The 10393-nt window shown below is 34.5% G+C and overlaps 1 pseudogene; it reads left to right on the plus strand.

Moving 5' to 3' along the window:
- Positions 1–9411: 9411 nt before the first annotated feature.
- On the plus strand, positions 9412–9979 carry LOC100683023 (annotated as a pseudogene).
- The last annotated feature ends 414 nt before the right edge of the window (positions 9980–10393 follow it).

Here is a 10393-nt window from a genome sequence, read left to right on the forward strand (position 1 = left end):
AATGTAAGTCAATTGACTTCATAATACCATTTTGCATCTCACTATAAAACAATTAGTTATCCATAAATAGTTAGTTAAAAGTCCAATGTGATGTTTTCTAGAGTTGTAGTCTTCTTACAGGCATTGCTCAGGGTTACAGCTAAATGGCAGTATTTCAGGAATAGTATATAGAAGGGTCCTTCCTTGGGTAAAACATCAAATAAAATGGAAGAAAAGGCCCCTTCAGATTCTAAGAATCTATTATGTGCTATTTTATTGGAATACTCACAATTTCATTTTCCTGATTGCCTCTCCAGCCCCCAAAACATAGTGAATCCTTTAGAGATCATCTTTATTTATCAATAGATTTTTATTGTATTCATAATTGCCCTAGGTGTTAAGGTGCTTTCCAGATATAAAGAAAAATATTCGTAATCTTAAATAGGAGGGGATTCTTATGTCTTACTAAAACTTAAACTTCATTAAAATTTTCAAGCTCCATTAAATGTAGTTAAGCCTCATTAAATAAGGCTTAGTGTCTTTAGCCTTCTTAAACCAAGCTGGGAATAACTAAACTTTTTGAAATCCTTATTATGTTTTTAGGCTCAAAAGACTAGATCAGACTGGTTAAGCATCAAAAGCTAATTAACCTGGGATCATTTAACATCTCTTCTTCATGGTTGATAGAACATTTAAATTGTTAAATCAATTTAAATTCCATTAAATAGTTTTAAATATTGTTAAAATTTGTTAAGCATCATTAATCCAATTAATCATCATAAAGACAGTAAACACAAACTTTTGTTCAATTTTAAGAAAAATTCTTATTTAGTTGGGACGAAATTCATTAATTTTATGAGTAACTTACATTAATATTTTTGTCTTCCTTTAGAATTATTAAGCTACCCTATTTAGAAACGAAGACACTGAATCTGTGTCTTCACCGAAATAAGCATTTCCTTTACCAACCTGTAAATCCAATGTCCTAGAGATTCATTTAAAATCTACTGCATTGTTTATGATTCATACTTTCTCTATCTCTATCGTTTCTATCTCTAGATGTCTATTCATTACCTAAATGAATAATGAATGAGTGGATAAATATTACCAGATACAGTAATTCCATATATATAATGATTTGTTATTAAAGGGAAGGAAATGAATAGCAAAGGGCACTTTAAGGAACCCACAGTAATTTTTTGGATCACCATTTGCCCTCTGATGGGCCATTAGATTACTTCTTTGTTTTAGAACTGTGTGAATTGGTTTTTGAGAATGTCTCTACACTCTTTGGAAAGTTAAATATTCTTAATGATTTCCTTCTAATTTCCTTTCAGTTAAAGAAACGTACCAGTCATATTAGGGTAATTAGGGTAATGTAAAAGGGAAATGAAATATTTGAAAAATGTTTTTAAAAAGTAACATTTGTTCATTCTTTTAACAAATAGTTTCATTTAAGCATAGGATACTGCTGCTCGTATAACTTTATCATTCATTGATCGGATAATACACAGGTCATGAAGGACAAAAAGGATCGTCTCTCACTTTAGAAAGGGCATTTCAGCATACCTTTTTTTCCTAGATACTACACAGATATGTGGGCTCCTTAACTTTTTCAAGGTTCATCCCATTTCCTTTTGTATGCCTGTGCTTTACTAAGGCAGCTAGAAAGTTTGTCACATCCTGTAGCCAGGTCCAATTAGCATAATGTCATCAATATGATGAACCAACCTGATAGTTGAGGAATAACAGGACAATCAAAATCCCTCTGGACAATGCGATGACCAGGAACAGATGAACTGACATATCTTATGATAAGACAGTCAGAGTGTTCTACTATTTCTTTCTTTTTTTTTTTTAAGATTTATTAATTTATTCACGAGAGACATAGAGAGAGAGAGAGGTAGAGACATAGGCAGAGGGAGAAGCAGACTCCCCGAGGGGAGCCGGATTTGGGACTCAATCCCAGGACTGTGGGATTGGGCCCCGAGCTGAAGGCACATGCCCAACCACTGAGCCACCCAGGCATCCCTGTTATACTATTTCTGATCATGCTTATGTCTGTTGATGGGAATCTAAAGAAAGCAAAATCGGTGTGTCAGGATATATTGGTTTTATCCACTGATATCTCTGTTTTCCCATCAGAGTTGTGTTGGTAAAATGATCTGATTAACTTTGCAGTAATATCTGATCATTAATTTTGCAAAGCCTGTTTGGCTTTTGTTTCAGCCAAAAAGTAAATTAATGGGGAGAAGCAGTATGAATCATCACCACTCAGTTTTCTAGGTATTTGAAAATCGCATTGATTTCTGCCCATCTTTTGGGATTGGCTATTGCTTTTCACTTACTGTCTTGGTACAGGTGTGACATAATGGCTTCCATGTGATGCACTTACCATAATGACCCCCAGTTCACAGGAACAAATCTAAGGATTCTTTTAGTTACTAAGTATATGTTCTAGGACCAAAGAAAGAACCACAGCATATGGCCATGACTGCAGTGGGTGTCTCATGAGAATCCCCAGACCACAACTTCATCTTTTAACTGAACTCCAATGCCACTCAGTCTGGCCATGAATCATAGCAGGGTTTTGGGTCCTTGAGAATTAGCTTCAGTTTAGAACCAACATCTAATATTTCTGGAAGGTCTGGATATTTGCTTTTCCCCAGCATGCTCATCTTGAGAATATTTACATTAGCATGTTTCTGCAATTCTTTTGAATAAAGGCTTTTTCCGGAGTAGGTTTTTTAATTTCTCCATCGGGGGTATAGTAGGATAAAAATCTCTTGCTTAGGACCAGAGGCAATGAAAGGTGGTGAGGTTGAGTCTTGATGCAAAAAAGGCATACTTGGGGCAACTGCCTGAAGTGAAAGAGTTTTACAACAGTAATGCTGGTTCTTTCATATAAGGACTGATTACTTCTACAATTAAGGAAGGTTTAGGATAATTTAGGGATTCAAACTTCTTGGTCTTTTTTGTTTTTACCCCAAATGGCCCACTATCCTAGTTTCCAATGTCTTCCACACCATGCCTTAATGTTAATTGAAGAGACCTGATAGAGTGCTACATTTAATTGGTACTGCAACTCTGTAACCAGTCAAGTTCACTGTTACCTGTTTAGGAAGATAAGGAATCTTTTAAAACTTTCATAGAGATTTTCTAATTCCTTTTCTTTTTTCCCATGTTCTGAGCTGAGCATTCAAGAATTTACACTTCTCATTTTCCCTATGTAACATCTAAGGTTTTCAGAAGCAACCGTTCCATGCCACAATCATTGTAATCCCTGTGACATAAGCACTAATGGAACAGCCACTTGATATTCAAATATCAATATAAACACACCAAATATATATATATATAGCATTTTCCCTCAATTTATATAATAAGTCAATCTTTCAGAATTGTTTTTATAAAGTAGAAGGATAATTAAGGCCCACAAAAATCTATGCTAAATCATTATGGTTAGATCGCAAAGATCTTTCTCTTATGAGAGCTACCTTTGAGATAAACTCTCCTCACTAATTAGGCCTAAGTCTAAATGTGAACTTCACTTAGTCAGAAGAGCTAAGTCTAAAATACAGGTAATAGGCATCTAGTCAACTTCTTGATATATAATCTGAGGAATTTGTGACATCATGAGCATATTAAAATGGATCTCATATAATCATGTGAAGTGGGCATAAAATGACATGTTAATTCATCACTGATCTAATATGGTGATGGTTACCTGAGCCACAAATTCTGTTTTAATTCCAGCATTTGAGGCGTGAATTCTCTGCATTATTCTCAATAACCATCACTAGTTTTGACTCCTTGAGAACTCATTACAAAATTAGAACGTCTGAAGGTTTCTCTTCTGTACATTTTTGTAACAGATTCAGCCAGATTCCCTGTATCTCCTAAATCCTGTTGAGTAATATTAGACATACACATCTTCAGTTACCCTCATTGTGCTAAAAGAATGCAAACTTGTACAATTACCTGATTCTTAATAACAGTGAAACTATATTTGGTTCTATAATGTATAAGAGAATTCCTTGGTGTCCATCTTTCACTCATTTATAGAAACCATCAATCTTTAATTTTAACACACATTTTGCTTTCTATCTCAGAATATGAACAAATTAGCGATCAGGAATAAAATCTAATATAAGAAACATGTTCTAAGTTATTTCATCTAAAAAAGGGTGGGTCTATTTGCATAAATAAAATTATGTATTAAAAAGCTTTTTCTTATACAGAAATGCCTTTTATAACACTCTCTACTGTGCTATATTCTGCTTTGAATTAGTCTCCTCTGGAAGTGGAACTTAGAAAACTTGATTTAACTAACAGCTGAGAATGATTTATAATTAGTGTATCAATTATTCATATGTAAATGTTTCCAAGCTACAAGAAATATGTATACAATTTGTCACATAAACAGGGCAATTTCTTCATAAGATAAATATGCTTTGCAAATTATTTTTTCATAAAGCAAAGGTAAAATTAAGATGAACCATTACTGAAATATCAAAAATGTGAATTAGTCAGGCCCAAATTAGCTTTTCCTCTAGCCTTAAAAACAGTCTTTAATAGCTTTACAACCATGTGATATTTAATATCCATATATTTGCATATAATTTACTTTTAAAGATATCTTTAATATGTATATGGCAACACTGCTGGAAATGTAGTGAATGTTAAAAGCAGCAATAAAATGCATCTATTGTTTGAAAAAGTGTCTCTCCCAAGACTACATCAATGACTTCCATATTAAATTTTCTTAGTTTATGCTTCTCAACAATATTTTTTCTACTGCTGTAATGTCACAAACGTAGCAAGCTGACTGCAAATCAAACCATGTTTATTCTACTTCCAGTCACTAGCACTAAAACAAAAATTTTGAAGTCCGAATTTACCTGACAGTTTTGCAGATGATGCATGAGGCAGATTAGCATACCTCCCTTAATTTTCCTTCACTATCATGGCTTTAATATTGAGAGCAGAAACCAAGCATAGCTGCATTCAAACAAAAAGAAGTACAGTTGATAAACAATTTAAATTGCACGTCTCCTGATGTTTGGGGCTAGAGCACATTTAACCATCGGGGAAGAATTGGAACGTTGTGGTGCAAGACCTGGGATTGTTGTGTTGAACTGTGTTTTCCCCCAAAAAAGATATGTTGAAATCCTAACCCCTGATACATGTGAATGTGATTTTATTTGGAAATGGGATGGTTCAGATACAATCAAGTTGAGATAGCATAACATTGAATTAGGCTGGGCCGTAGTCTTGTATGACTAGTGTCCTTATAAGAAGAAGAGAAATGACACAGAAGACACACAGGGGGAATGCCATGGGATGAAGGAAACAGAGTTTAGAATGATAGGTGAATAAGTCAAGGAGCACCAAAAATTGCTCGTAGCACCAGACACTAAAGAAAGTCATTGAACATCTTCCTCAGAGCCTTTATAGTATGGCTCTGCCAACACCGCCTAGCTTCCAGAACTGTGAGAGAATGAATTTCTGTTGTTTTAAGCCATTCAATCTGGGACAATTTGTTATAGCAGCCCTGAAACTAGTAAGACTGAGGTTTTTTTTTTTTAATTTTTAAAAATGAAAGAATTTAAAAAATTATTGAAATATAGTTGGCATGCAATATTGTATTAGTTTCAATGTACAACATAGTGATTCAGTTTATACACATAATAAGTGATCACCATGTTACCGTACATCACCATACAAAGTTATTACAGTGTTATTGACTATATTCCCTAAGCTGTTCTTTGCATCCAGCCCCATGGCTTATTTATTTTAAAATTGGAAGTTTTTACTTTTTAATTCCCTTCACTTTCACCCATACTTCCACCACTTCCGTTCTGGTAACCACTGGTTACCACTGGTTCTTGTATTAATGAGTCTGTTTATTTTGTTTGCTTGTCTGCTTTGCTTATTAGAATCCATATATGAGTAATATCATGTGATATTTGTCTTTCTCTGATTTAGTCCAGTTAACACAATAACCTCTAGGTCTATCTGTGTTGTTGCAAGATTTCATTTTTTATGACTAAAAAATATTCCATTGTTTACATACACCACAGCTTCTTTACCTATTCATCTGTTGGTGGACACTTAAGTTCCTCTCATATCTTCACTATTGTAACCAATGATGGAATGAACATAGAGTGAGTATATCTTTTTTGAGCTAGCGTTTTTTTCTTCAGATAAATACCCAGGAGTGAAATCGTTGGATTGTATGTTATTTCTATTTTTAATTTTGAGCAGTGTCCATACTGTTTTCCATAGTGACTGCACCAGTTTACATTTCCACCGACAGTGTGTGAGGGTTCCCTTTCTTCACATCCTCTCCAACACTTGTTATTTCTTTCTTTATTTTGATACTAGTCCTTCTGACAGGTGTGAGATGATATCTCAATTGCAGTTTTGATTTGCATTTCCCTGATGAAGAGTGATGTTGAACATTTTTTCATGTATCTGTTGGCCACCTGTATGTCTTCTTTGCAAAATGCCTATCAGGTCATCTACCCATTTTTAAACCACATTGTGGTGATTTGGTGTTGAGTTGCATGAATTCTTTATTTTGGATATTAACCTCTTATTGGATGTATTACTTGCAAATATGTCCTCCCAGTAAATTATCTTTTAATTTTGTTGGTTTCTTTAGCTGTGCAAATGCTGTTTAGTTTGATGCAGTCTTAGTTTATTTTTGCTTTTGTTGCCTTTGCCTGAGAAGACAGGTCTAAAAAATATTGCTAAAAGAGTTTATTGCCTATGTTTTTTTTCCCCTAGAGTTTTTATAGTTTCAAGTCTTACATTTAGGTCTTTAATCCATTTTGCATTTGTTCTTATGTTGGTGTAAGAAAGTGGTCCAGTTTCATTCTTTTGCATGTAGCTGCACAGTTTTCCTGACATCATTTGTTCAAGAGAATGTCTTGTCCCCTTTGTCATGTATTAATTGACCATATAGGTATGGATGTATTTCTGGGCTCTCAGTTCTCTTCTGTTGAATTATGTGTCTGTTTTTGTCCACTACCATACTGTTTTGATTACTGTAGCTTTGTAGTATATAGTTAACCCTTGAACAACACAAGTTTAAACTGCACAGGTCCACTTATAGGCAGATTACTTTTTCAATAAGTACAGTACTACACGTGTATTTTCTTAATAACATTTTCTTTTCTTTAGCTTATTTTATTGTAGAAATAGAGTATATAATACATATGACATACAAAGTATATGTAATTGACTGTTTATGTTACCAGTAAGGCTTCTAGTCAACAGTTAGTTATCAGTAGTTAAGTTTTCAGGTATCAAAAGTTATACATGGAGCCCTGGATTGGGCCACCTGCTTAGCGGGGAGTCTCCCTTTCCCTTTAACCCTCCCTCCTGCTTGTGTTCTCACTCCCTCTCTCTGTCTCTCTCAAATGAATAAATAAAAAGTCTTTAAAAAATTATACATGGATTTTTCCCATACTAGGAGGGTGGCATCCCTAACCCCCATGTTGTTCAAGAGTGAACTGTAGTTTGAAATCTAAGAATGTGATACCTCCAGTTTACTTCTTTTTCAAGGTTGCTTTTGGTTTTCGGGGTCTTTTGTGGTTCCATACAATGTTTAGGATTATTTATTTTAGTTGTGAAAAATGTCATTGATTTGACTATTTTGACAGGCATTGATTTGAATCTGCAGATTGTTTTGGGTGGTATGGACATTTTAATATTAAATTTTTACAATCTAAGAGCATAGTATATCTTTCTATTTGTTTGTGTTTTCAGTTTCTTTCATTGATGTCTTACAGTTGTCAGAGTACAGGTCTTTTACCTCTTTGGTTACATTTATTCCTAGGCATTTTATTCTTTTTGATGCAGTTGTAAATGGAATTTTCTTAAATTTTCTTACTAATAGTTCATTAGTAGTGAAACTTGAATTTCCATAGAGATACCTCTTTCCATTGAGGCAAAGGAGGCCTTCATTAAAGTAAGTGTTTTAAAAAGAGACATTGAGTTAATATATCAGCAACCATTAACATATCCTCTGGAAAACAGCTTCTTTGAAGAACTGCAGCAAAACCAAATTCCTTTTTTACAAGGATAAGGAAAGTTACAAAGTTTGGAAATCTGTCCAGAAAGGAGTGGTATAGCTGGGGCCTGACTCGTATTCTCTACTTATTTACCAAGGAGAGCAAGAGCCTATTAATCGGAAAGAGAGAGAAAAAAAAAAAAAGCATTCGGGGGCAAATGGGGGTGTTGGAAATACCTATATAATTTCACACTGATTTGAGGATGAGGGCAGAAGACATCTAAATACCCTATGATGTTCATATTAAGACCAAGGGATAAAGAAATTCATTTCATGGAATAGAAGGAAAAGTTTTTAGGCATTATAGTGTTCAGTATTTGCTAGTGTTAGAAAAAATGTTGGCCCTGAACATTAATAGAAATAAAGTAGTCTAACAGATTGAATTAAATTATTAGTTAACAGGTGATATAGTGGTACTATATATAGTAGTGGTACTACTATATAGTAGTGGTACTACTATAGGTAGAAGCCACTCTAGAAATGAAACTTTATAATTTGAATAAAACAGAACTCATAACTATCATTTTAATCTGTCTAGTGAAGCAAGTTTTTAGGACATTTATTTGTCTTGTTATCCAAGTGATAAAAAGGCCATGTAATCCATACAAACTATTAAAGCTTTCTAAATACAAATTTACCTGGCTTTGGAATGGAATTCTTTTTTTATGGTTTAACAAAGTAACCATATTATTAAAAATATCAATTTATTCCACAACCATAGAGTTTCAAATATGCCTTAACTCTTATGAAACTTATTTTTCTTGTATATACGGTCTTGGAATTCAAGTACTAAACAGGAGCTAAAGCTCAGTGAAAGACAAGACATATACACATAATAGTTGAGACCATTGGAAGTAAATTGAAGTCTGATAAAACCTAGAGATTTATTATATGTAACAGCCAGAAAATTATTTTAAACTTGAAATAGCCAAGAAAGATTATTGGCTTTCTTTCACTGCAGTGCTGGCTTGACTATCTATTGACTAGTCAGTTTTCAACTCTGGGCAAAAGGTTAACTTGTAGATTTTTGTCTGGAAGAGAAGAAAATAATGTCTGTCCAGTAGAACAAATAAAACAAGATTTTTTCTGTGATCATGTTGAATATAAGTAGTTTCATGTCTAACACAGAAATCTTACCCTAACATTTGTTTTATTCCTGTATGTTTTATTCCTGTTTTATTCTTAAAGAATCTATGAGCCAGTCATAATCCTTACTGGTTTCCTTATTAATTAATGATTTAATTTGAATATGATTTGACATGTTCATTTTATATTGTATAAGAATCATGTTTTTCGGTAGTGGGCGGGACCAGGGCTGGGGTGACCCCGCCAGAGCCACCTCTGCCAGCGACATGTTCAAGGTAATTCGGAGGTCTGTGGGGCCAGCCAGCCTGAGTCTGCTCACCTTTAAAGTCTATGCATCACCTAAAAGGGACTCACCTCACAAAACTTCTGTGAAGGTTAATGAGCTTTCACTCTACTCGGTTCCTGAGGGTCAATCTAAATATGTGGAGGAGCCAAGGACCCAGCTTGAAGAAAGCATTTCACATCTCCGACATTATTGCGAGCCATATACAAGTTGGTGTCAGGAGATGTACTCACAAACAAAGCCCAAGATGCAGAGCTTGGTTCAGTGGGGGTTAGACAGCTATGAATATCTCCAAAATGCACCTCCTGGATTTTTTCCAACACTTGGTGTTAATTGGTTTCGCTGGCATTGTTGGACTTCTTTTGGCTAGAGGATCAAAAATAAAGAAGCTGGTGTATCCACCTGGGTTCATGGGACTAGCTACCTCTCTTTATTATCCACAACAAGCCATCGTATTTGTCCAGGTCAGTGGGGAGAAATTGTATGACTGGGGTTTACGAGGATACATAGTCGTAGAAGATTTGTGGAAGGAGAACTTTCAAAAGTTATAGGTAAACATTGGAAACTCCATTTTCTACAGAAAAATGGCAGAGAAGTCAGTACTGAATGTAGTAAATTGGCTTTCTTCTTCAGGAAAAACTATACCAGGCTTCTTTGTTATCTTGGGTGATGCCATACTACCAGTGGACTAATCGGAAATCCTTTCACCTAGAGATAATGTCCAGCATTTGAACTCCTGGTTCTCATGTTGCTATTTATGTACATAATTAAAATTCTGAATTAAAAAAAAAGAATCATGTTTTTCAACTAATGAAAATTGTACTTCGTTTTGGCAATCATTCACTGAGATGCCCAAGTGAACTCATGATAGAGCCAAGTAAGTGGTATTGAAGGGGACATTCACCCCATGGTTATTTAAATTCAGTTATGTTATTTCTTGCTCAAATGGCAATCTTTTTTAACTT

The sequence above is a fragment of the Canis lupus genome, chromosome 36 (assembly GCF_011100685.1).
Source record: "Canis lupus familiaris isolate Mischka breed German Shepherd chromosome 36, alternate assembly UU_Cfam_GSD_1.0, whole genome shotgun sequence".
Classification (NCBI taxonomy): Eukaryota; Metazoa; Chordata; class Mammalia; order Carnivora; family Canidae; genus Canis; species Canis lupus.